Genomic DNA, 24,695 nt, shown 5'->3' on the forward strand with positions numbered 1-24,695 from the left:
TGACATCAGGTTCAAACATCATGCATGGCTAGAATCATTCGCCCTATGTAATTATACTGTGTGACCCATTCAACCAATGATTAGGCACAAAAATAATTGATTTCTAATTGTTATAAATGCAACACAATTTATTATGAAATGAATTATGGGAAAATGTTGCACCCCACGTTAGTCTTAACTGTATGTATTTACCAGTACATTATGTGTTTGAAGTATCGTAAATAAGTGTCATACAACGACACAAAGATGTGTAAATAATACCCAATGAGGATTGTATTTTTGTTCCTTTTAAGATCTCAGGAGGAGTTAGTATTTAATGAAGGACTTTTTCAAGCATGAAATAGCTTATTTGTAATGCAGTAAATGTTTTTGGTTGCTTTCCTGTGTAGAACAGTACATGTACCCCTAGGGTTACACAATGGCACTACAGGGGGCACATGAGAGGGACCGGATAGGGGAAAATTAACAAATAAAAGCATTCAAAATTTGGGATTTTATAATGTTTATCTTTAGTTAAAAATGATAATACTACTAAATATTATCAGCAACTCACAAAACGATAACAAAATCAAACAAAAGAGAAAAATATACTGAATATTAAAAAGAACAAACAACCAAAAAAGATGCAAAATTACACCAAATACACACACGCGTTAAGAGAGACAAATTCCATTACCAGCAACACACAAAACGACAACAGAGACACAGTAAATGTGAGAAAAACACACAAGATCCCTACATAATACAGAAAAAGAACAGAAAAACATGCAAAACGACATAAGAAACAACCAAACGGCAACAAAAACATACACACTGAGAGAGAATAATTTAAAACATACCAACAACACACAAAAACGACAACAAGAACACACAAAATGAGAGACAAATATACTGAAAATTTAAAAGAACAGACAAACAACAACAAAATACACAAAATGACACCAAAAACAAACACAAAATGATGATGAAAATTATCTTGATTAGAACATGAAATGAGAATACAAGGGTCAGTGTTGTTGGTCCCACATCATGCTCTATAGCTGTTGTTTCATAGTATTCTGAGCAAAATGTTGTCAAAGGGGGTACTTGGATTCAAAATTAAGAGAAAGGGGTTACGTGAGCCTAAAAAGTTTGAGAACCACTGGTGTAGATCATATGTAAAGGGTGACTGTGCAGTATCTATTTGTCAACAGCAAGCAAGGGTTTCTCTTTAACAAGTTTTTTTTTTTTGGCTCTCTAACTTTCAAACTTCCTTAAGCTAAGCTGAAACCTGCATGCCGAGATAACATGCCGGTCCTCTGATGCTTGTTTGGGTCCACATGCATATTTGACAAGGCTAAAGAACGAGGGCTGTAAGAAAAAAAAAAAAAAAAAAAAAAAAAAGCAAGCTGTCACAAAAGTGTTTTTCTTTTTTTCTGATGGTGACAGATGTGTCGCACCTTCCTGAGCACTGAGGCATGAGTCAATCACAGCTTTAAGCACAACGCATCTCTGCATGTCCCATCTCCTCTGAGCTCATTCAATACATTACAGTGATGGACGTGTGTCAGTGGAGGAAAAAGTGAAGTGACTTAAACCAATCATTTCCTGCTTTACATCTTGGCAGTTCAATGACCTCATGCGAAGGGAAAGATAGACAGAAGTAGAGTGTTGCTTGGTTTTCTCGGAAAAGACAGACCTCTTCCTACAGATCAGCTGTTAAAATCAGCAAACTGACAGTCGGCTCCTTTCTTCCTCAAAGAGGCTACACTCTGCGTCTGCCTGGTGTGAAAATGTTCCATTTTTGAAACACACGCTTTTTTTTCTTGTTTTTTTTTTTCTTTTTCCTTTTTTGTCCAACAGCCATGTGAAAAGTGCATCTTCTGTTTAGTCTAAAGAGCATTTTGTCTTTCACTGGTTGAAATGTTTGTGCAGTCATTTAGCACAATGCAGCACTGCTCCAGGTGAGGCTGTGAGTGCTGGTCTGTGTCTGAGGTACCATCAAACAGCAGTTACGAGTGTATAACTCTGAGGCGTGTACGACAACGCGGGGTTTCAGCAAGCTTCATTTACTGTTTTCACCAATTTGTCCGAGTCAAAAAATATGAGAAAAGATAGATGGCTAGAGGCAACAACAGAACAACAACATAGAAATGAGGTGAAACAACTTTGATTCTGTTCACAGAGAGAAAAGCTTTTGTTGTTTTCGTAAAAACTATCTTTTTTGAGCAAATAATCTTTGATCTACACTATGTATTTTTGTCTGGCTTTAATTGCATAGTTGTTTGGCTCTCTAGTGCAATTTCAGTCTTAAGCTGAGGTGTAGACAAACTCATGTCAAGGTGCATTGTTAGTTTAACATTGGCATCAGTGGCGTAAAGCCCTTGCGTATCAGAACTTCTAGGAATGTTTTTTATGGTACAAAATAATCTTTACCTAAAGCTAGTCACATTCAGTGATTGTTTTCATGTGAGAATGGTTGTGTCACGACCTGGCAGGACATGCAGTGGGACCCAGATTCAGTCATTATTCCATACTCAAGGTCTAATGCAGTAAGTCTCTTGACGTGCAGTCCAGAACTACACTGTAGCGCCCCAAAAGTCTGTTCCAAAGGAAAGGGAGCAGAAGAAACTGAAATGAATACTGAATTCAGTGGACAAACTAAATAAAGTGACACAGACTGGTCGTCACCAAAGTGTGAACAGAGACTCACTGACGAGACCCTGGTGTGACGAAGAGATGTACTGACACGAGGGGCAGTGTTACTCGCTGCAACAAACAAGCTGGAACTCTGCCTGGCTTTGCGGTCCCATGAAAATCGTGGTTGCTTCTCCATACTGAGCCTTACATAAACTCATCCTGGAGTACAGGTGTCCCTATGCCCACCAACAGACATACAACCCCTGCACACACACACACACACACACACACACACGATCTGCTGCTCACTCACACTCACAAACCTCAACACATCTAACTACGGAGCGCATAGTAAACTTGCACACACTTCTCAGTCACATGAAGCAAGTCCAAACATCTCCACAAACTAGACACAGAGACAGAATACACACACAGTGAGAAGACAGACAGACAGACTTAGAAAAACAGGAAAAGAAAACAGACATTGACAGACGAGATACGCACACAAAGATGCAGACATGACACACACGGAGACAGATACGAGATACACAAGAACACACTCCAAATACCCAGGATCAGACATTCAACATAATTTAACCAAAGGAAAAAATAGAGACAGTAACCCTGACAGGTTGCCTACCTACTGTATGACTCATGTTGTCCTTTCCAAAATTAAAGCAATGCAAAGATTTTTTTTGAGTTTGAAAATAAAAATAATTGAATGTAGATTGGGGTAGTCCAGATCCCCTAGGTTTGAACCCTGCATTTGGTTTCATATCTTGCCAAATTATTTTGTCCAAATGTTATGCAAATTGATTAATATTTAGAAGTTGCACAAGACACTATGCCAAATGAAAAAAGGCATATAGGAAAAATGTGGTTTTGTTCTGAAAAAAACAAACTGAAACTTACATTAAAAGTTTTACTTAGAAAGGGTTTGAAGTTTCAAAGAAAGAATAACTGTCAATTTCCAGGCGCAACCTCTAAAACCGCTTTTTTTATCCAAATTTCTTCCTAAATCATCTTCTAGATGTCAAAACCTGATGCAGGCTTCTAATCGAGGTTATCTGAAAGTTGTATTTTTTTCCTATGCTTTTTATTATTTATTTTTTACCTTGTCTGCACATGCTGTCAAAGGTCAACCCTACAAGAAGGGCGATCTTTTTAAGACAGCAATGCATGTTTTGTTATTGCAATTAAATGAATTTATTTTATTGCATAATTGTGACCATCACCAGCCCTCCCTAAGGAAGGGTAAGAAACACTTTATTAATGGGAAGATATAAAAAGAGAGGGCAGCGTTACACCTGGGTGAGGAGGAAGGGAACAGGCAGGAGAGACTCAAGGTAGGAAATGGAAAGGGTGGGGAAGAGTTGATTATTTTAAAGTTAGAGTGAGATGGGAAGTTGTAGTTGTGAAAAATGTACTTATTGTGTTGTGTAATCAAGCCAGTCTGGTGACAAGTGTGAAGCTTAGGTATAATGGTAGAGGCTGTGGACAGAGGGAAGGAGCGAGTTGTAATACCTAAAGCAGGTATTTGGGATCAACGTGTCTAAGGTTAAGCCCAGTACAAGTTTTATCCCACAGCCCAAGGCATGTCAGTGCATCGTAGACCAATGTATGTGCAAAAACCGCTACTGCAAACCCAAGCGCTGCCCCGGACCCGGAGATGCAGCAGAAAGAGCGGGGGACAGGGAGCCCCGGGCCACCCCCCCACGGCCGAGCAGCACCCCAGACCCAAGCAGATCCTCCAAATTTCTTCATGGCATCGTCTTCTGGATGCCAAAACTTGATGTAGGGTTCTAATCGAGGTTAGCTGAAAGTTATGTTTTTCCTATGCTTTAAAGGTTCACCCTAATATAGATGACATGCTCACGCTGTAAATATGAATACAGTTAGAAAGTGACAAATTCATTCTTGTGTTTTGTGCATTGTACTAAACCGTGTACGGACACAAGAAAATAATTTCCTAGAGTTGAATTTATTAATGCTTTGTCTATTTCTCAGATGAAAAGTTGCACCCATGATCGGGAAGTAGCAGCTCCTGTAATAAGGCTTATAATCGTCAGCAAGCAAATGTATCAAACTACTTCTTCTTTCCAAAACTTTAATGAAATGAAAAAAGGTTTGACTTCCTCAATCATAGGGGGGACCGAATATTATGTGCTTTAAATCAATAGAAGCATAAATGTATTACTGCCCTCCAAATTTAAGAATACCCAGCCAATGTATGAGTATTTGCCTAGAAATTAAGTAATAAATGGACAAATAGGTATAATACAGAAAAACCCCTTTGGAAATACTATTCACAACAAGCAGGCTTTTAAGACAATTTAGTATTTAAGATGTGTGTTACAAAATAATCATGCTCCTGAATAGTTCCACACTTAGCAATACATAACACTAAATCTCGCCAATGGGCAAGCGAGGTTCAGGGAGTATAATAATGCTTATGCATGCGAGATGTAATATTGATATACTATCTGACAGAACAACCAACCAGCGTGGCTCGGTACAGCAGAGGACCTTCTTGATGTTGTGGACATTTCAACAGTCCCAGTGGAATGATGATGTAAGCATGCAGGCTTTTAGTTTGCTGTTGTGCAGCCAGGTAGAATAAGACGTGACATAGAGGCATGAGATGTGCGCTTCAAATCACACTTAGGTGAACACAATCTCTGCGTTGACTTCCAGGCTTGATAAATAATGCAGGGCGAACAAAGGAAAACATTTGGATTATCCATGAGCAAAGACAAATACCTTTTAAAATCAACTTTGAGGAGCACTTGTTGGGGGGGGGGGGGGAGGAGGAGGAGTCGGAGGTGTTGTCGTTTCTTACTAACTGCTGCTAAAGGGGGGCGTTAAGCATTTAATACACCGAGTTGAAAAGTACTTCATCGTGTCTTTGACCTGAAGCTACAGTTACCTATTTCACAGCAGGATAAAAAAGAAATTCATAATCCAGGGCAGGGATGATGCAGATCTTACTACGGCCAGATTGTAGTTTAGTTCTGTCAAGGAAAGGTCGAATAGAAAACCCAAAGGAATTTACCGACAACAGGTGAAAGAAAATAAAAAACATTTTCTGGTTCAAATTTTCTGGCAATTGAATAAATATACCTGCTCTTTAAAGACGTCGCACTAGTTAGCTTTAAACGACTGACACCAGAGAATTAGAGTGAACTTCAGGTGATATGAGGTGTGAACAGAGGTGTGAAGGTAGTCTCTAAATTGATCACAGTCTTTTTAAATATATGGCTTCAACACATGATCTTTCATGAAGCGGTTTGGAGTTTGCATAAATGTTATGATAGAAATAAAAGGGAAATCATTTAAGTACTCTAAATTTTATACAGGACTACAAAACACTCAGGAAATCATGCCAAATAGGGCAGAATTGTTTTGTAATGTCATGTGATCAGCTGTTGTGTGGCGTCAGCATCTACAGACACGCCTACTCATGAATATGCATAAGTAGGCCCCTAAACAGCCCGTTTTTAGAACTGCTCAGAAAGTCACATTTCAGAGGGCTAAAACTCTGGAAAACTGGCGAGTTTGGGAAAATAAACAAATACTATGTTGTTGGGGTTCTTAGAACAAATAGAGATACCGCCCCTTTAAGTCTCCCGAACAGTCAAAAACGCAGTAATTCAGTGAAAGAGTTGACAATTTCTCATTTGAATGAATCTTTTTTCAGCACAGCCTCTGGAAATACTGACTGCAAAAGACCTGCATTGCTTGCTCTGGGTTTCATTACTGCTAACAACCACAGCTGCTGCAGCTTTAAGAAACAGGTACAAATGAGAGCAAAGGAGAGATAAAAAGCAGTGGAAGGAAAGACAAAAGAGGCAAGGGAAGAAAAATCAGGGCTCTTATATCTTTGGTAGCGAGTAAGCATTTTTTGTGTTCGCTGGTGACTGTAGGAGGCTGTGAAGCTAATGGGATGTTTAAAAGTGTATTTCACTTTTTACGAGATTTTCCTAATGCAATGGAGCAATAGTATGTGGTGCACTTTTCAGGCAAGCACTGAGCGGTGCACATTGTGGAAACTGGTAGTGGTGCTTTCAAAAGCGTTTACACTGTCAGCTGCGGCTCTGAGAGGCTCTTATGAAGTGTGGCTTCAGTCCATCCTATTAAAACCTTCCATAACAATAGTCCTCAGAGTCAATTCAAAGACGTCTTCCTGGAAAAGAGTGACTTATTTGTAATCGTGTTGGGTTTTTTTTACCATACTTTGGCTTAAATAAACATTTTCATTGATATTCTCTGATACCTCTTTGTGTGTGCAGCCATCATAATATTTACCTCACTAATTGGGGGATGCTGCTTCCTGATTATGGTGCAAATCCCTGTGCAATGAGACAAATAAATATACGTGATGAGATATACTTCATTAACTTAAACCACTCTTACTTGACTTCTGCTGCTTGGGTGATTTCAAATTTAATATGCAACCATAAACAGTTATGTCATTATCATAAAGTAAAGCTATTGGTTCCATGACTTCTAACAGTGGCACCAAAAGCATATAGGTCTGTTTTTCTTCATTTAGTTTAGGTGTTAACATTCCAGATCAAAGTTGAGTGCCTTCGACCAAGTCAAAAGCCTTTCAACTTTGATGTGACTCATAATCGGAACTAAATTATAAAAAAAAAAAAAAAAAAAAAAATTACTGTATATTTGTTTTCGCAAATATACTCTTTCAAACTCATTGATAATGCATGTACTTTAAAGCTTTTTGCAAATGAAATTAAAGACACTAGATAAATTTCGTTGTATCCGTGCCAAGCATAGTTCTCATATGTTTTAAAGACTCTGACATGAAAGCACGTATCACTCTGTAGTTACTGTCCCCAACAACCAGCGGGTGCTGTTGTGAGCCCCTCCCCCCGTCCCAAAGCTCACAGGCCGTCAGGTTCACAGAAGCCCCTGGCCGTAGCACAGCCAGCTGCAGGTCAGAGCAGAGAGGAGACCCACACCACTACACGGCCAGACTGCAAATCTCTTCCCCTAGGATATTCTTGTGCAAGGTTTACACACAATTTATTCCATCTGTTATCACTCTATGTCTTAGACTCTCGCTTCTCCACGTCCTTCTTCTTTTTTTGGCTGGCTTTATCGTCTAAGTTGTTGTGCTTTACGCCACGATAGGGACTTTTCCTGTTGCAAAACCTGCCATCGCTCCTTCACTACGGATAGGACTTGAACGTGCATTGACTTATGTCAACCATCCAAAAGTAGCAACGCTCAAAACAGCTCATGGAACACTCGGTGTGTAAAAAAAAAAAAAAGAGCGTCCCACTCATGGATTTCTAAAGCTTTGAATACAGAGCCAAGAGAAGGAGCAGTGGTCCAGTGTCCTCTCAAAACACTTTGAATTACATTATGGTGAAAGGTAATTATGGCTTTTTGACAAAAATGTAAATGATAGATGGCCACTCAAAACATTGTCACTTTTGTGACGCTGAAATACATTCTGAGCTGTTCAAACTAACAAATACAGATCCACTCCTTAACCCAAGAACACTAACGCTAAAATTATTAACAGCATCACTAACGACGGCAGATTTTTACCCAATATAATATACCCAATAAAAAGTACTTGTCATCAAAATATATCAAAATATGGCAATACGGTACATGAGAAATTGGAGTAGTACCTGATGTAATCTGCCCTATAAAAATAAATATATTTTGATTACCAGTATTTGTAGTTTATGTCAGTTAGTTTCAGCATCGTCTTTGACCTTTACCCTCAATCACTATTGAGACTTCCTTTTGGCTTTTCTTTTTCGAAGTCGCAACAGCGAACTATTCACATATTTAATTTGGGATAAGTTTGGGTGAAAATCACTCCAACGTGTCCCTGTATGAAAAAGTTGGATTTTGCCGTAGGGAAACACCGATGCCTTCAAAGGCATTGCTAAAGCTACCAAGGGACCCCTGAAGCTCAAACTCAACATAATAAAAATCATGTAAATACGTTTGCATGGGTGAAAATCTCCAGGCAATAGTGCTGTAGGGTTCAGCTATAAAGCGCCTTTGTAAAGAATCAGAGTTTGTTTTGAAAAGTGCTATATATATACACAAATCTGATGTTTTATTATTCTTGTTAATATTATGGATTAATAATAATTAATAATAACTGTGGGAAGAAATTGGAGCACCGTGAAAGAACACATGTAGGCTTAGAGAGAACATTCAAATTATCCTAGAAATCTGGTTTCCAAATATTTCCAGCATATGCTGTGGTTCTTCTAAGGGTGCAACACTGAGGCATATCAAGTGTAATTTTGATTGTTAGTCAAATCAAAAAAATATAGAACAGAGAGGTTGTATGTGAATTGTCTTGGAGAGTTTACGTGTTTTATGGAAATTCTTGAAACATGCATGTTCACTGTCGACATTATACACCATTGCCCAATTTCTTTTCACAATATGATCAATATGATTAGAATCCCAACTCAAGCCGCACTCTTTGAAAATGCTTATTCAGCTACTTTAGTTTCCCAAGCCTCTCCTTTTTCCACAATAAGTCAAAAGACTCACTCTACGACCTTTTTACAAAGGTTTGATCACAAGCCAGGAATGAAATGCGGGAGCAGCATTGTTGCTGCAGTATTTAGCATGCTGATACATTACCTTATCACTGTACATTTCTCCTGGCTACGTATTTATGTTGCACTTTTTTTTATTTATTTTCTCAAGCTACCTTCAGAAACTTTGCTTGTGCCAGAGTTTTTATAGGAGGTATTGGACAACATCAGCAAGATTGCTGGCAATAAATCACTGTTATGAGACAGAAGGTTTTTCCTATAACTGTATGGAGAACTTGTTCTTACTTACATCTAATAATGTTGAAACTGCTGTTAAAGATACAAAATGCGATTCATTCTCCGTGCAATTACGTTATCAACTAAATCAGATTCTAGTTATTGTGCTACTTTCAATGAAGTTTGGAAAGACACTGAAGAAATACTTTGTAATAAGCTGCCTGAAAAATAAGTTGATTAGCAGTTAAAAGGGTTCAACAGTGAATATCCAACAAAAGAAGAATTATGAAACTGTAAGAAAATACATTTTTAATTAGCGATTGAAAAAGATAAGAGCAAAAAATAATCTAAAAGACGCTGAAAAATATCCTAAAATGTAATTTACAGGAGGCAGTATATAATAATTAAAATTAGTTTTATACAAATGTAATCCAACATATAACCCTTTAAATCTACAGTATGGACAATGTTGAATATGTGTAAATATAAGCAGACAATGCTTGTGCAATAAGAATGTGGGAAAAAAGGGGCAAAACCAAAAAATATTGCACCATAGGTTTAAAGAAATTCAATTTATCACAAAATTATGTATTTTTTTCCCAAAGTGGTAACTTGATTTTAAGGAAAGTACAGAGCTTTGTCAGATCTGCCAGATACCCTATTCTGCTTGATTATAATGTTCACATGGCCAAAATTGTCTCACACCCACTTTTGCTCACACATTAAATTAAGATGCACAGTCAGTATCTAAGCCCAGTTGCCTCAACTAAGCAACATATTCAACAAAGGCATTGGTGCTGTATCTGCAGTAGGGATGGCTTTTCTCAGTGTATCTTGTTAATTTAAATTTCTCCTTGCCATTACTGTGGGCTAGAGAGCAAGGCACTCCATATTGCTGAATGACCTGCTACTTTATTAACCCACCTCCATTTAATCAGTTGCTATTAAGCTGTTGCAATGTCTACCAGAGATCAAAACACATCCAGACAAAGGCAACCTGTACTTTGTTTGAAGAAATGGTGGTGTGATAAAAAAAAAATAAAATAAAAAATAACAGGATCAGTAAGCTATGACTTGTTAGAAGTTGACTATCCTTGAGAAAAAATTGGAACCACTGAGTGCTGGGAGAAGATGAATGTGGGGGCGTGTGTCTGAGACATTGCACAGAGAGTCCTCATAAAGGTACAGTAAAGATAAAAAAAAAAAAAAAAAATGCTGTTTCTTTAAGGGGACATTTTGTAATTCTCAGTTAATGTTTTAGGATTTTTCACACAATATGTGAACACTTTCTCAGTTGATGTATAACAAGCAAATGTTCTGGGGGGGTAGAGGTGGGGGTGATGGAGGGTGGGTACCCAAGCCTATTAAGTTGTTTATTATATTCTTATATCACACATTCCACATTTCCACAGTTGAGGTTTAGAACTCATCGTTGCAGGCCCCTAGCGGGACTCAAACCAATTGCATAGTGTGCATATAGCCAGAAACATCTCTGCTAACATGCATACAGAATGCAAAAAAACACTAATATTCCAATGTTGTGAACACAGAAATTGCAGTGTCACTACGATTGGTTCAGTGGCTCTTCAAAACCGATGCTCCTGTGAGGTGTTTTTGTCTGCAGTGATTAGTGTCTATCAAAAGCACTACGAGGAAGGGAAAGCAGTGAACTAAAGATAGGAACACAAGCAGCTAAAGTTCATCAACATCCTTGGGGATCGTCATAAGGGAAATAAAGGCTAGTTCCCAATCAATAAATAAGCTACAGAAAGATAGTAAGTTAGCCAATTTAGTTACTATTCAACAAATTTGCTATTTTGAAGTATTTATTTATTGATTGGATGATCATGCTTGATTTATCCCACATTGGGATTGTAAGAATTTTCTACCCCAATTGATAACGATGAAGTAGTGCGGGCAATTTATTTGGAAAAATTGTGATGAAATTCATATGAATTCAACTTTATTTACAATAGTCATATTTTAGCACTCACAATCAGGATCTAATGTAACTAAGTCAAATTTTATAAATATCCCTCAAATCAAAACAATATAACGTATTTTTTTTGATTTTGTCAAATGAAGATATGATTTTTTTTCATTTTTGAAACTGATCCAGGATCAGTAAATTGAGATGGATATCCTCCAAAATGAAATGTAATATTTCATGGCATCTATTCGTAGTTAAAATTTCCGTTACATAATTTTGATGTAATCTTGTTAACAGACAAACATTATTACCTCCTTGGAGTCGGTAAAAATGAGGCAAGTGAGGGTACAAAACACAATACAAAATTCGACCAAAATCGACATAAAAGTGGGCGGAGTTAGGTATCCTGATGCTAAAAAGTATAAAATTGTGGTTATTTGATTTTATTTGTCTGCTGTACGTTGCCTTCAACAGTTTGCTTCTGACCAGCAAAGGGCTTCGTCTGCAAAGTTTTCTGAAGAAAAATTGCACTAAAAAGTGTCCTTTAAAAGAAAAAGTGTCCTTGCAATAGTAACATATTATGATTATATTAAATTAATAAAATTAATACAATAGTATTGTTGCAAAGGATTATCTGACCCCGAAATTTCTTTACGATAGGGTTAGATAAATGTTTAGTGATGAATGTTTTTTCAGTTGTTCATTATGTTTACTGCAGTTGATAAAAATGCCTGAGAAGTTCCCCTTTACGTCTGAAATTTGAAAATAGTCCTGTCATATTAATATTCTGACAGCAAACACAGTCCATTGCCATCACATCATAACATTGCTATCTGTGACCCCGTTCCATAATCTATCCAAAAAAAAAAAGATAGATAGAAAGAAAGACTTGTACTGACTGTTTGGCTTCAGTGTTGACACTGTAGCTTCATCAGACTTCAAAGTGCATTACCAGCTCAGCTCAAACCGCTTTTAATGAATCAACTCTGGCATCAGCCATCATTGTGAAGGCACTGAATAATGCCTTGGGTGCAGACACTCAGCTTGTTACCGTATTCATTCGTTAAGTGCTGATCGAGGCATAGGAAGGATACTGTAGGGCTGGGCACTTCTCATTTATTTTGTCAAACTAAAAGCAATTGGTGAGATAATCATGATTAATTTCTCATTGAGATATTGAATAGTTCATCATTAAAATCGTCCCCGATCCCTTCGAAAGTCTGTAAATGAAACCATGAAAAGCTACACCAACTTGAGTGCAGGTCAATCGCGAACAATAGAACATGCAAGACTCTCAAGTTACTTTCTACTCCCTGTATTATAGATGATGGCCATTCATTTTGCCTTTTTAATTATTCAATTCATTTAAATAAGCCGGTACATTCATCATGTCCGTGATAAAGTCAAGTCACCGGAATGTAACTTGGCAGGAGTTGTCCTTTTTTTTTTTTTTTTTTTTCTCACCAAATTTTCAGAGTATGAAGCATAAACAAGTCGTCGTCCGGACAACTGTGCTGAGTCTTGACAAACGATCCTCAGCGGCACTCAGATCTCTGCGTCGGAAAGGCTGTGCTTTGCACAGTGATTTATTGAGTGTCTGCTGCAGAGGGAAGCTGGGAGAATCAAGTGCTCTCGCTTGTAAAGCGAGCCTTATTCTCGTCAGCAGAGACTTTTTTTTTTTTTTAAACTTCGCTGCTCACATTACTCTAAAGAGAGCCAATGAGCTCTGAACGATTCCATGTACATGGGTGGAAAAATGAACAGTCACAGGGAATCTGGTATGCAGAAGTGTTCATTGGAGTTGAATATTTAAAAGGACAAGTGTGCAAGAGGTCAGAGCTCTGACCACTTACTCTAAATAATAAACACAGCGGGGATACGTACGCCATGTGTGCCTGAGTGAGCCGCACTTCGCCTGTAAGCTGCTAAAACACTTCTCAGTGTGAAGGCACTGCATGCTGTCTTTTCCTGCTATGTGGCCTTGTAGGTTTCCATGTTAACATGTGTACCACGTGGTCCTATGGGATCACTGCACACTCTCCCCTGTGTACCCCAAGTTCTCTGATCTCCTTCGGCATCAGATCATGAATTCCCCCATTAAATAAAGTGTGGACCCCGGAAGCTGTAGAAAACATTCCTCATTTTCCCAGAATTCTAATGGCCTTACTTGCTCTGGGCTTTATGGTAAACTTGAATTTAATGTTTTACAGTTCTCCCCAACTTTGACAAACAACTCTCAGCCTTAAAGATACTCATCCGGGGATACAGCAAATCATACCATCCACTGCCTGACTTATTCAGTCTCAGCAAAACCTCACAGAGCGGTGTGTTCTCATTGAAATTGTTATAAAAGGCAACAAGAGCCTAGGTTTGATTCCTACGTCAGAATCAGTGATCTGTGTTTGTTTAAATCTCAAATTGATTTAAAGAGTAAATGTTGTGTTATCGTGATTGCCTTTGTGTGTATGTAGGTCTCCCTTACATTTTTCTCTGCATTTTCATGCCACAGTTGAGTGGTTGAGAGCTGTTTTTCAATCTTTGTAGCTTAGTTTGTTTCTGTGACACACATATTAGATTCTGAAGTTGTACAAAGCAAAAGAAAAAGTTGCCAAACTTGTGGTTTTGTTGTAAAAGCCTGAATGTTTTGACATTTTTCTGGCTATTTCTGTGCTTTGATCCACCTGATAACTCCCACCATGACATGTACATTTATAGTTTGACACCAGGTCTATTTAATGACACTGGTGATTAACATCATCTTTAATTACTGAGCGAGTACAGCCTGAGTTCTGCAGTATGACACTTATGAATCCTTCAGTCGTGCAGAAGATAATGTGCATTTAAAAGCTGGACATGAGTGTCATATGCACCATCTGTCCTTTCCAGATGTCTCCAGTGTTCACTTTATTGTATCATTCAGCATTATGGAACCTCAGTTTCTAAAATGCTCATAAATGACACATCAAATATTGTTCTAAAGAATCCTGCAATGCAGATGTGATTAAATTGTCAAAATTCCCACTAATCATAGAAACGCCATTTGTTCATTATGTAATTTATTACATAAGTCTGCTCTCAGTGTGTGCATGTTCCTTACTGTTCTTGTCAAGTAGACCTTGAAAACCAGCAGACAACACCTTCTTTTACGGCTCCTGCCCTGAAGAAAATCTGCATAAAAGCACTGGAGCAAAGCCATCCAGCACTCTTGTCGACTTGTCGTCTTTATCATTCCACCCCACTTCTTCCAGATAATAACTTATTACAAGTCTTGTCACTCGAGAGATATGACTTTGACCAAGAATAAAAGTCACTATCGCGCTTTACAAGATCAAGGATCCTAGAGAGCAAGAAACAGTCATGGTAGTACATTAATGTCTTTTGTCGACTGCATGCAAGAGGCCTCTCCACACGTCACTCCTCTGCTGCTATTCATCCCTATTCAGAGCCGCCCTGCAAGCATAGAGGAAGTGACAACAAGCAAAAGATCAGGCATTAAAGAAATGACTCCCCCCGTCAAAAACTAACTGCTCAAACTTTGTGCCACTGAATGCAACTTTATTTTGCACCCCAGGCTCCAGTCTGGACTATAGAACATGAAAACATCAATGAAATTATTACCAGGCTTGCCTTCATTGTGTCCAGCTTTTTCAACCAACAAAGGTGAAACTACGGTAGAACAATTTTACACCTGGGTCATTCAAAAGTCAAATCAATAATGAAGATCCTCGATGTCCAAGTGTCGTCCTGAAGAGTTTTAGATGCTACCACGGTCCACCACACCTGATTGTTAAAGGAAAGCTTATTATCAGGCTTTCTATGGAGCTCCATGACCACAAAACTGGAAAGTTATTTTCAAATCAAATCATGGTTTTGGTCACCCATGTTTGGATTGGATAAATGTATGCTGGTAAAAAATAAGAAGAAAAATATAGTTTTCCAAAGTCTGTCCCTGTTTGTCGACCCTGTGATGGACTAGTGTCACACTAGTGCTCTGACTATGCTAAGGAAGTAACAGCACAACTATTATGCCATACTATATCCCAGTTAAGCTCTACTTGGGCTCTGTTGACCTTTAGGATGGGGTTGGATTCTCAGTTTTAGCTTTTTTCAACCTGTTTAAATAGTTTTGCTAATGTGTGATTGGTAAAACAATGTGTAGGTGTTAGCTTTACCAGTGGCTATCATCATAATAGCCATACCCCACATACTTTGTGAGTGTCTTCATGGCATTGAAATGCTTTTGAGGTTGCTTAGAGTTGCACATTTCTTTTGCACTCTAGCTGCAAAGCAATGTTCTATTTTCTGTAAAACCATTACAACATCATTATGTGTGCTCTAGAAGGCATGCCATGCCACGTTAATATTGAATGTGGAAAGGAATGGCACACCAGTATTTTGCTTTCATGGGGCTAGCAGGAAACCCGTTCTGCAGCCAAATGTGTTTTTTTGTGTAGATAGCATTTACGAGGGATGAGGGTACAGTAAGCGTGCCCGACTATTTTTAGAAAAAGCAATTTCAAAGTTTACAGTCTGCCTGCACATGGGAAAGTGTTTAAATGATGGGACCGGCATGCCTGACTACATGTTTGTGTGCTGCTCGTGAGTTGATATTTGGGCTCAGGTTGCAAATACTTTGCTGCTCTCCTTTCAGGGAACTTTCATTGCCTTCCATTATCTTACTTTAAGGCTTAACTGAGATTCCTTCAAAGAACTCAAGTCAAGAACCAAAATGCATGCAAAAAGAAACAATCAGGTGTGCAATTATACTGTTTTCAATTAGCGTCAGTGAAATTTTTAAACTGCCCTCTACTGTATATCAGTATTTGGCAGTATGTTGCACAGATAAGCAATTGTAAATGCTAGTAAAAACTTTTGCATTTCTTGTGCTGCGGCTCAAAAGGGAATGAAAATAATCGGTTTGTTGATATTATGGTAGACTTTACGATGTAAAAAACCAAACTACTAAGAAGCCAGTTCTGAAATTTAAAGGTTAGTAAGTATCTAAAAACATTGTATGGGTTAGGTTTAGGTTTAAGGCACAACAATAAATTTTATTGTCAAAATAGTTGAATGAAAACTTTAAACTTGTGATAGTGTGTTTTTAGTCCTCCTGCACTTACAAAGCCAGATGTATTTATTTTCAAGAAGATGCCTCAGGAAGCTTTCTGTGCGTGAAGTAGCCAGGTCAACTCATTTTTAAGGACACTTTCTGGAAATTGTGAGTGGTTGTTGCCAGCACCTGATGCCCACAGGGTTCTCAGGAGTACAATAATTGGAACGATTCCCGCTGGACGCAGAGCGAGCATGAAAATCGTCATTTCCTTTTGGCAGCACTCCAGATCGACCTCAGAGATGTTGCTGGTGACATTAAAAAATATTTTTTCATTAATTTCAAGTTTTGTTCAGTCAGAAGTGGCTCAAAAGTGTATTAAATAGGAATGTGGCTTCCTCTTATGATGTATGTGAGTCTTTTATATAAGATCCCTGTTTGCCTTGGAAAAGTAAGTAAACTAAAGTAATACACTATGCACTATAACTTGATGTTTTAATGTGCTGAAATTTCAAATATTAAATAATTACATTTAATCTACATCCCAAGGCTGAAGTGTCATTGAAATTATTTCAACTTAAAAAAATAGGTTTGATCATACCATTAGACCAGTTGTCTAACATACAGTATAACCCCAAATATATGTTAGCAATTTTATTTTAAAATAAGACTTTGTGAATTCCAAGAGTTAGCACGTTCTCCCTGATAGTTCTGTGGTTTAAGGTTAAGAAGTACCCACAATGAAACAGTGTATATGACAGTTGTTTGAGAATGTACACTGACTTTCATCCATTTGGAAGAAACACCAGTGCCTAATAAAGATATGAAGGTTCAGACTCATTTTTATCTACTGAAGTTGTGGCCAAGTTTTCTCATGAGGTTGGAAAAGTTCCCAGTCAATAATATAACCTCAACCTAAAGCACAGGCTCATGTAATCTCTTCACAAATACATATTTATCTTTTGGTTAAATTTAGGCCAGGCACTCAAAAAAGTATTTTATTTCAATCCGGTTTATTTCAGTTTCCAACGGTTTTGATTTTTTTAGGCTTTCCAAATGGTACCACCGATAAGAACCTCTTTCTAATGAGTCAAGCGTTATAAGAGGAAGCAGGAACCTCATTCTTATCATTTGGCTTCTGAAGAGATCTGAAAAGATTTTTAATGTTACAGACCCCACGCATGAAGTTAAACAATCAGAACCGTTTTTATACTATATAACAAATCTGTCCCACCATTGATCTTCCACCAAACCAGAAATATTGCGTGATCAAACAAGATCTAACAATGAGATCTAATGGTGTTTTCCAAGTACTCAAAACTCAGGATTTTCCAACTTTCTACTTAAAAAAGTGACCTTGGAACGCCACCTGAAGTCAGTGACTGCCACCTAACAAGGAATTATTTTTACCAACTGAGGAAAATCTCTATACTTAGAACAATTGTGTCCAGAGATGATCTTGAAATGATTATCCACGCCTTTGTGTCTTCTCGTTTAGACTACTGTAACAGTGTCTTTTCATGTCTAAACAAAAAGGAGCTGTCTTGTCTTGTCAGCAGGTACAAAACTCTGCAGCGAGGTTACTGACTCGCACAAACAGAAGGGTTCATATTACTCCCATTCTTAAAGCCCTTCATTGCCTCTCAGTCACTTTTCTTTTACATTTTAAAAAGCTGGTGCTAACCTTCAGAGCCTTGCAATGTCAGGCCCCCTCCTACATTACAGACTTGTTGTGTCCTTATACCCCCTCTCGGAAGCTGAGGTCTCTGGATCAGAACCAGCTCATGGTCCTTCGTACTCATTTCAGGACCAGAGGAGATTGATCCCTCCAGGCTGTCGCGCCGAAGCTCTGGAACGTTAATGTGGATCTTGTTGGGTTCTTTCTTTCTTACTGTGGATCATATATTTTAAGCGCGCTGAGATGACTTTGTTGTAATTTGTGCTATATAAATAAAGTTTAGTTGAGTTGTGTTTCCACTTGTGTTGTGTGCCCTCAGAATATATTTTACTTGCGATTTAAGGTCTAAGGTGATTGGTAACAAGCCTGACACAAAAAATACAATTGACACCATACACACACTGCACTGCATCTACACATTCTTTCAATCAGGCCGCATCAAAAGACTAATTCCCCTTCAACATGTCCCCTTAATGGGTATATTTTATCAGTTGGGTGGATGGGGATGATACATTTAAAGGCAGATCAATTAAAACAGTACAATTGTAGAGTCATCTAGGATTCTGAAGGCTTACATTGAAACAATGGCCCAAATAAGTTATTTTTATCCTCAAATTCAGATGCGTTCATTCACACTCCAGCAGCTGGGCAGAATATTGGTTTCAGTATTCAACCTTTCTTTGCTGTGGCTCAGCACCCTTGAGGTAGGTTAGAAATCTCATCTCCTCTAGACCAGTGGAGAGCTGTCCAAACCCCTGCCCCCATGCTCCAGCAACCTTCCCTCCAGGCTACAACTTGACCCATCCTCACTTACTCTCAGCTACTTTCAAAACACCAAAGAAGCGACGAGGCATGTGCTGCTCTGCAGTTAAAGAGAAAATAACAATTTGCCAAATTGATTGAGGGAGAGTCAGATCTTTAATGATGATTATATGATGGTGGAAACACAGCTTCTATCTTTTTTAACTGTGACTTGTGAATCTAGAGCTCAAGACTCCAGCTGTTCTTCAGCAAATAAGTGAGTTGAACTGTATGGTGTCTGACAGATGGGTGCCCGAGGGCTGGGAAGCGTCTTTCATTTTCGCCTTGTGTAGTGTGCAATCACACTGAAAATAAAAACAGCCAGTGCATCCAGAATCAATAGTGTTTCAGGAGAACAACTATGCAGTCAAAACAAACACTTGTCATTTGTGGCAGGATAGTTATTATTTCCCCATGAGAGTAATAACATTCATTTGACTGTAAGTCAATGGAAAGATAATGCAAAACAGGTTTACGATACACATGTGTTAGTGGTGATATATTTCAAACTGACATTGTAGTTGTTTACTTTTATTTCATTACTCTACTAATCTAAATATTTAGAGTTAAAACACTGGTAGCTATCATACCTTGGACCTTCTTGCTGAAGAAATACTGACACGGGACACGAAGGACTGACTCTTGCCATGACATATTACATTGCAATATCATGAACCAAGCTGACAGTTGATCTATTAGCTAATGGTTAGCATAAAAGACACCTCAACAGTGATTCAGTTTTGTCACAATTAGGCACAAAAAGGGAGACAATTATGCTAACCCATTGTTCACCTACTCCATACTACACGTCATACTGGTGGAGGTAGTTGCACTTGGTCGATCTACAGCATGGCTACCATATCATAACCAGACAACAGCGTTTGATTGAACAGCCCACTCTACATTATGAGCTACTGCTAGTGTCCTCTCCATGATCCTCCTCAAGATTATAGCTCAAGGATAGTTGCTATCTTTGTTGCTGTATTAATTGAATGAGCACTAAAATTCATTTCAATTAATGAATTTCAGGTTTTTTTTATTTTATTTTATTTTTTAATCAAAGCTGGGCTACTTGTTGGAGTTATGTCTTGAATTTGAATCCAGCCAAAGCCTCCTTTAGAAGGGTTTCCATGTTGGTATTGAGTGGGCCAGGGTTTCCTCCAGGTTTTGCTTAGTTAAAGAAACACGTTAGGTTATTTAAATGATCTTACTTTCCCCAATCATTACCTATTTGTGTTCATGGCTATGTTAGCTTTGTGTTTTACTCGCAATCTTTCAAGGATGTAGCCCACCATCTGCCCTGATCTATGGTATGTAAGATAGATGGACGATCGATGGAAGAGCAAATTTTTTTATAAATAATGTAAAAACCTTGTAAACTACAATTACTATTACTAACATTTCAAATTAACACTCTTTTATGATGCCAGCATTTTCACGTGTGCATTTTTCACGCCAGCAGTCTTTTTAACATAGTAATTATCAAACACTTTAACATCCATAAATACTATTATTCAAGCCCTCTTTTGTCCACATGAAGTGGTAATTTGCTCCTGAAGCCACAGTTAATGTGTTTGTAGAAAAAAAAAAATAATAATACTTTCCTGCTTGTTCAAACAGACTTCTGGTGGAGAAATGTTCCCTCTAGCTGGAAACATGGCAGCGGGGGCAGCTGCAGGATTGACCCTGCCAAGGACAGAGAGCTTCTCATGCTATCTCAATGTTGTAAAATGGCTCATTGAACGGCTAAATGAGTCATTGCGATGAGTATTTTAGAGATTACAACTGAGAACTCCCAAACTCCCCTTTCTCCTGATTTTGCTGCTTTTGTGTTCCCGTGGACCTTTGCTTAAAAGGAGCTGCCTCGGGCCTTGTTGACATCCTCCCCTTTAATGGAAAATAGCTGCTTTAGCAGCTAATGAACTTACATTATCTACCATCCTCCCATTTACTGACAATTAAGTCATTTTGCAGATTTGTATCACCGCTATACAGTAATAGATTAAAAAAAGGTTTATTTCACACATTTTGAATGGAAGGAAATGCGATCAAATAAATGATTATATTAAAGAAAACTGGTCTAATAAGAATGATTTGTGTTTCAATTTCAGTTTTTCAATAATCCCTGTGCTTGTAAATTGGTTTTGTGCAGCGTTGCAATGTTGGAAAGATGGAAAATAGAGAAGAAAGCATAAAAAAGGAATTAACACAAGAGCAAGAACTGCATAACAAAACATTATTCTCTTATTTTTCCCCATATGTTTATATATAGTTTATGATGTTATCATTTTTTTTTAGTTATATTAGTGGGTTATATATGCTGTAGACTGACTCCCTTTTAAAAGAAGGTTGTCCAGCCTTATTAGGACATGATACCTAAACTACATGTCTTGCATAACAACAAAAAGGTTGAGTTGAAAAACCTTTCTGTACTAGAAAGCTAGAAAACAAACCTTTTTCATTGCGCCTTAAATATTTATATCCATGTCTTTTATTGCTCCTCAGGGTTCAACAAAAGCAGTCGGTGTAGATGTGCACTGCTTGAGGACACCAGGGATGCTTTCTCACACTGAAGTTTTCAGCCGAGATTACAGAAGTAAGTGCGGGTGGGAGGTGCAGCGGCGCATGAAGCCTTAGTCAACTGGAGCTTTGCATGAGCAAAATGTCCCCCACCACCTCCATCCTTTCTAAGAGGATCACAGAGAATCTATCTCTAATCCACTGGTCAATACACAAGACAGAATCAGTATAGTGTCACAGGTTGTTTTAAGGGTGGGTGGGATGTATTTTTCTAGTAAAAGTTTGTTTTTTTTTATTACTTGAAAACTTTAACATAAAAATATAGCCTAAAATCTATGTGGTTAAATCAGATAAAAAACACATTTAATTGGCCATTACATACTATAATTTGGCGCTTATCAAACTATAAAGTTTTAAATTATATGTCACAAAAGGTGACATAGGGTGTTTAAACATAATAAGCAATAAAAATGTAAATTTTTTAGAGTTGTTTCTTCTTCTCTCATTAGAATACTCAAGGCAAGGCTCAATTTAGTGCATGATATTCACTACAGGGCGCGATATAAAATATGTTATTTTTTATGCACCATTTAATTGATTTGTTTAGAATTTCTAGATACACAGTTTTCATATTTTCATACCTATTTAAACACATATTTAACCCTGATTGTTTGTATTTTATCCTTATTCTTGTGTTAATATAATCTTTGTCTTGATCTCTGTGTTTACTTTTAATCTTGTATGTATCCTTGTTAGTGTTTCTTTTTAATCGTAGAAAAAATAAACATAAATAGTCTGGAAACTAGTGGACTCATTGATCCTAGTTTGGAAATTAGTAGACTCAGGGACGCTAGTCTAGAAACTGGTAGACTCAGGGATCCTAGTCTGGAAAGTGGTAGACTCAGAGATCCTAGTCTGGGAACTAGTAGACTCAGAGATCCTAGTCTGGGAACTGGTAGACTCAGGGATCCTTGTTTGGAAACTAGTAGACAGGGACGCTAGTCTGGAAACTAAGAGACTCAGAAACGCAAACCTGGAAGCTAGGAGACTCAGGGACGCTAGCCTGGAAGCTAGGAGGCTGGCGGAGCCGGGCTTTCTTCTTAGACCAACCCTTCCCTTGCAGGCTCCGGTGTCCTCAAAGGCCAATCGAGTTCCCAAGTTGGGGTCCCTGGCAGGATATTTCTCCAGTTCATAAAAAATTGCCTTCCTGGCCTCCAGAAGGTAGCTCTAGAAACATAAAACCCTCTCCACAAAGTTAGTCTCCGCTGGGTCCACTTTTGGCTGGTTCATTCTGTCACGGTTAGAGGATGTTGTGGACCCAAATGCAGAGAGAGATGGAAGAAGCAGGCAGGTGTAGCATTGATAATATTCCAATTTTAATAATAAAACCCAAAAAAACACAAGAAAGTAGAGGGAAAACTGGGAGCAGAAAACAAAACGCCGTAGGACACAAGGAGGTTGACATAAAACAATGAACCAGCAAATATTCAGTGTTCAAGCACTCAGCTAAATAGTGGAGGAAGCCTGATTGGGAATGGGCCACACCTGGGTGGAAACATGAGTGAGCTAATCAGTCACAAACCAAGCTGGGGAGTGGAGCCATTAGCAGGATTACCTGGAAACACAGAGACAAAAGTTAACACAACAGAACAAACTCGAAAATAGAATAATCAAAGACTCGCAGAAAAACTAAAAGACCACAAGGGCTAAACACAAACAAAACTAAACAGAACCTAACAACCCTCTAAAACACGGGCTGTATTATAAAGTGCTACCCATCCATCTATAGCACTCCGAGCATTAAGGTGATTACAGATTAAAGGAATAAAGTATCGACAAAAAAAGCAACTTTTCAGAAAATGGAAAATAGACTTCATAAAGTCCAAACTTTGTTGGTAATTGACTAAAAGTAACTTTGTTTATGATGATTTTCCTGAAAAAAAATGTTTTTTTTCCTCAGATGATTTTGATGTACCGTACTTTTAGTGACATAAAACAAGTTTTAATGTGTGCAGATGTGAGAGCTTCCCACTTGATGCTAATTGAGTGGCCTTTCACAAAACGACAGGGACTATGTGACTCATTACTGACTCATTTTCTTGCAGTATAACTTTCATAACCTGCATAACCTTTCTTCATACCCGACTCATAGGTTTACTTCACTGGTGTGTCGTGTAACTCAGATCAGGAGGGGTGGGGGGTGGGTGCCCTTTGGCTTCATCAAGGCGTATGTCATGTGGCTCAACAGGAACCATGGAGGTTTTCTAAATACGACAATTTCCTCCTGGCCTTTATCCACAGTAATTACAGCTGTAGGTGGATGCTGAGAATTGCAACATGTAATGAAGAGTGGGTGACAAGTAGCATAGAGTGCAGCCTCAACTACAAAATAAGAGAGCAACATTAAAAGACTTCATTTCACCCGTATATTCAGAATTTATTCAAGTTGTTCAAAATGACAGCTAATGCAGTCTATTGATGTTATAATTGCTTCATTTACAGTCCATTTTTTAGAGGAGTATTGGTGATAAAATGTGCTGGCTAATACATTAACGAATGACTCAGTTATGTTCAAGTTACCTAAATGTTCAGAGTTCAAACCAATATATTCAATAGCAAGTCCAATACCCTGAAAGAATCTAATTAAAGGGTGATTCATGTGCAGAAACTCATTTTAATAGGCTTTGTACATTATTGTGTATGGTATCTTTTTATTTATTTGTTTTGTGCACTAACAATTGGTTATTTTGGGGTATTATGTTACTTGGAAAAAAAAAATAAAAATAAAAAAAAATATATATATATATATATATATATATATATCAGTATTTGCTACAAATTTTAGTATGAAAGAAAAAAAATCAATTAGTGTTTTTTTTTATTATTTATTTCATTAATGATCAACATCTTAGTATTGGCTTGAGGCCCCACTGTTGCAAACTGTCACAACTGCAACCCACTCACATTATAAATAGTAAAGTCATGCATATAATATTGGAAATGCATTCATACTTATTCCATACATCAGTTAATGTAGTAGAATTTGATATTCTGCTTATTTTAATAAACTCAAAGGTTATTCTAAACATTGTTCTTTTGTGGAGGTTTACGGAAGCTGGAGCTCTATCAAGCCACACTGTGCCAGCTGCTCCATCAACCTGGATTCCTAATTGATGGCACTAGAGAAGAGTTATTTGAATGGATTACCGTAAAGAGCATCATGGATTACTCTGGGAAGGGCATGAATCCCAAGGGAGTCCTGAATTGGTCACATAAAGTGATTAAAAAACATCCATAAAGTTGGCAATTATTGGACTCTTTCCT

General features: G+C 37.9%; 1 protein-coding gene across 2 annotated transcripts in view; it reads left to right on the forward strand.

Moving 5' to 3' along the window:
• The window catches only part of elfn1a (extracellular leucine-rich repeat and fibronectin type III domain containing 1a), a 91,896-nt gene that overhangs the window by 39,700 nt on the left and 27,501 nt on the right, over positions 1-24,695 (forward strand). The window contains exon 2 of one of the 2 annotated variants that reach the window (XM_028455931.1): positions 21,357-21,447. The exons of the other annotated variant lie outside the window; for it this stretch is intronic. The gene's annotated coding sequence lies outside the window, so the exon portion shown is untranslated. The remainder of the gene's footprint in view (positions 1-21,356; positions 21,448-24,695) is intronic. 2 annotated transcript variants of the gene reach the window in all.

The sequence above is a fragment of the Gouania willdenowi genome, chromosome 8 (assembly GCF_900634775.1).
Source record: "Gouania willdenowi chromosome 8, fGouWil2.1, whole genome shotgun sequence".
NCBI classification, from domain to species: domain Eukaryota; kingdom Metazoa; phylum Chordata; class Actinopteri; order Blenniiformes; family Gobiesocidae; genus Gouania; species Gouania willdenowi.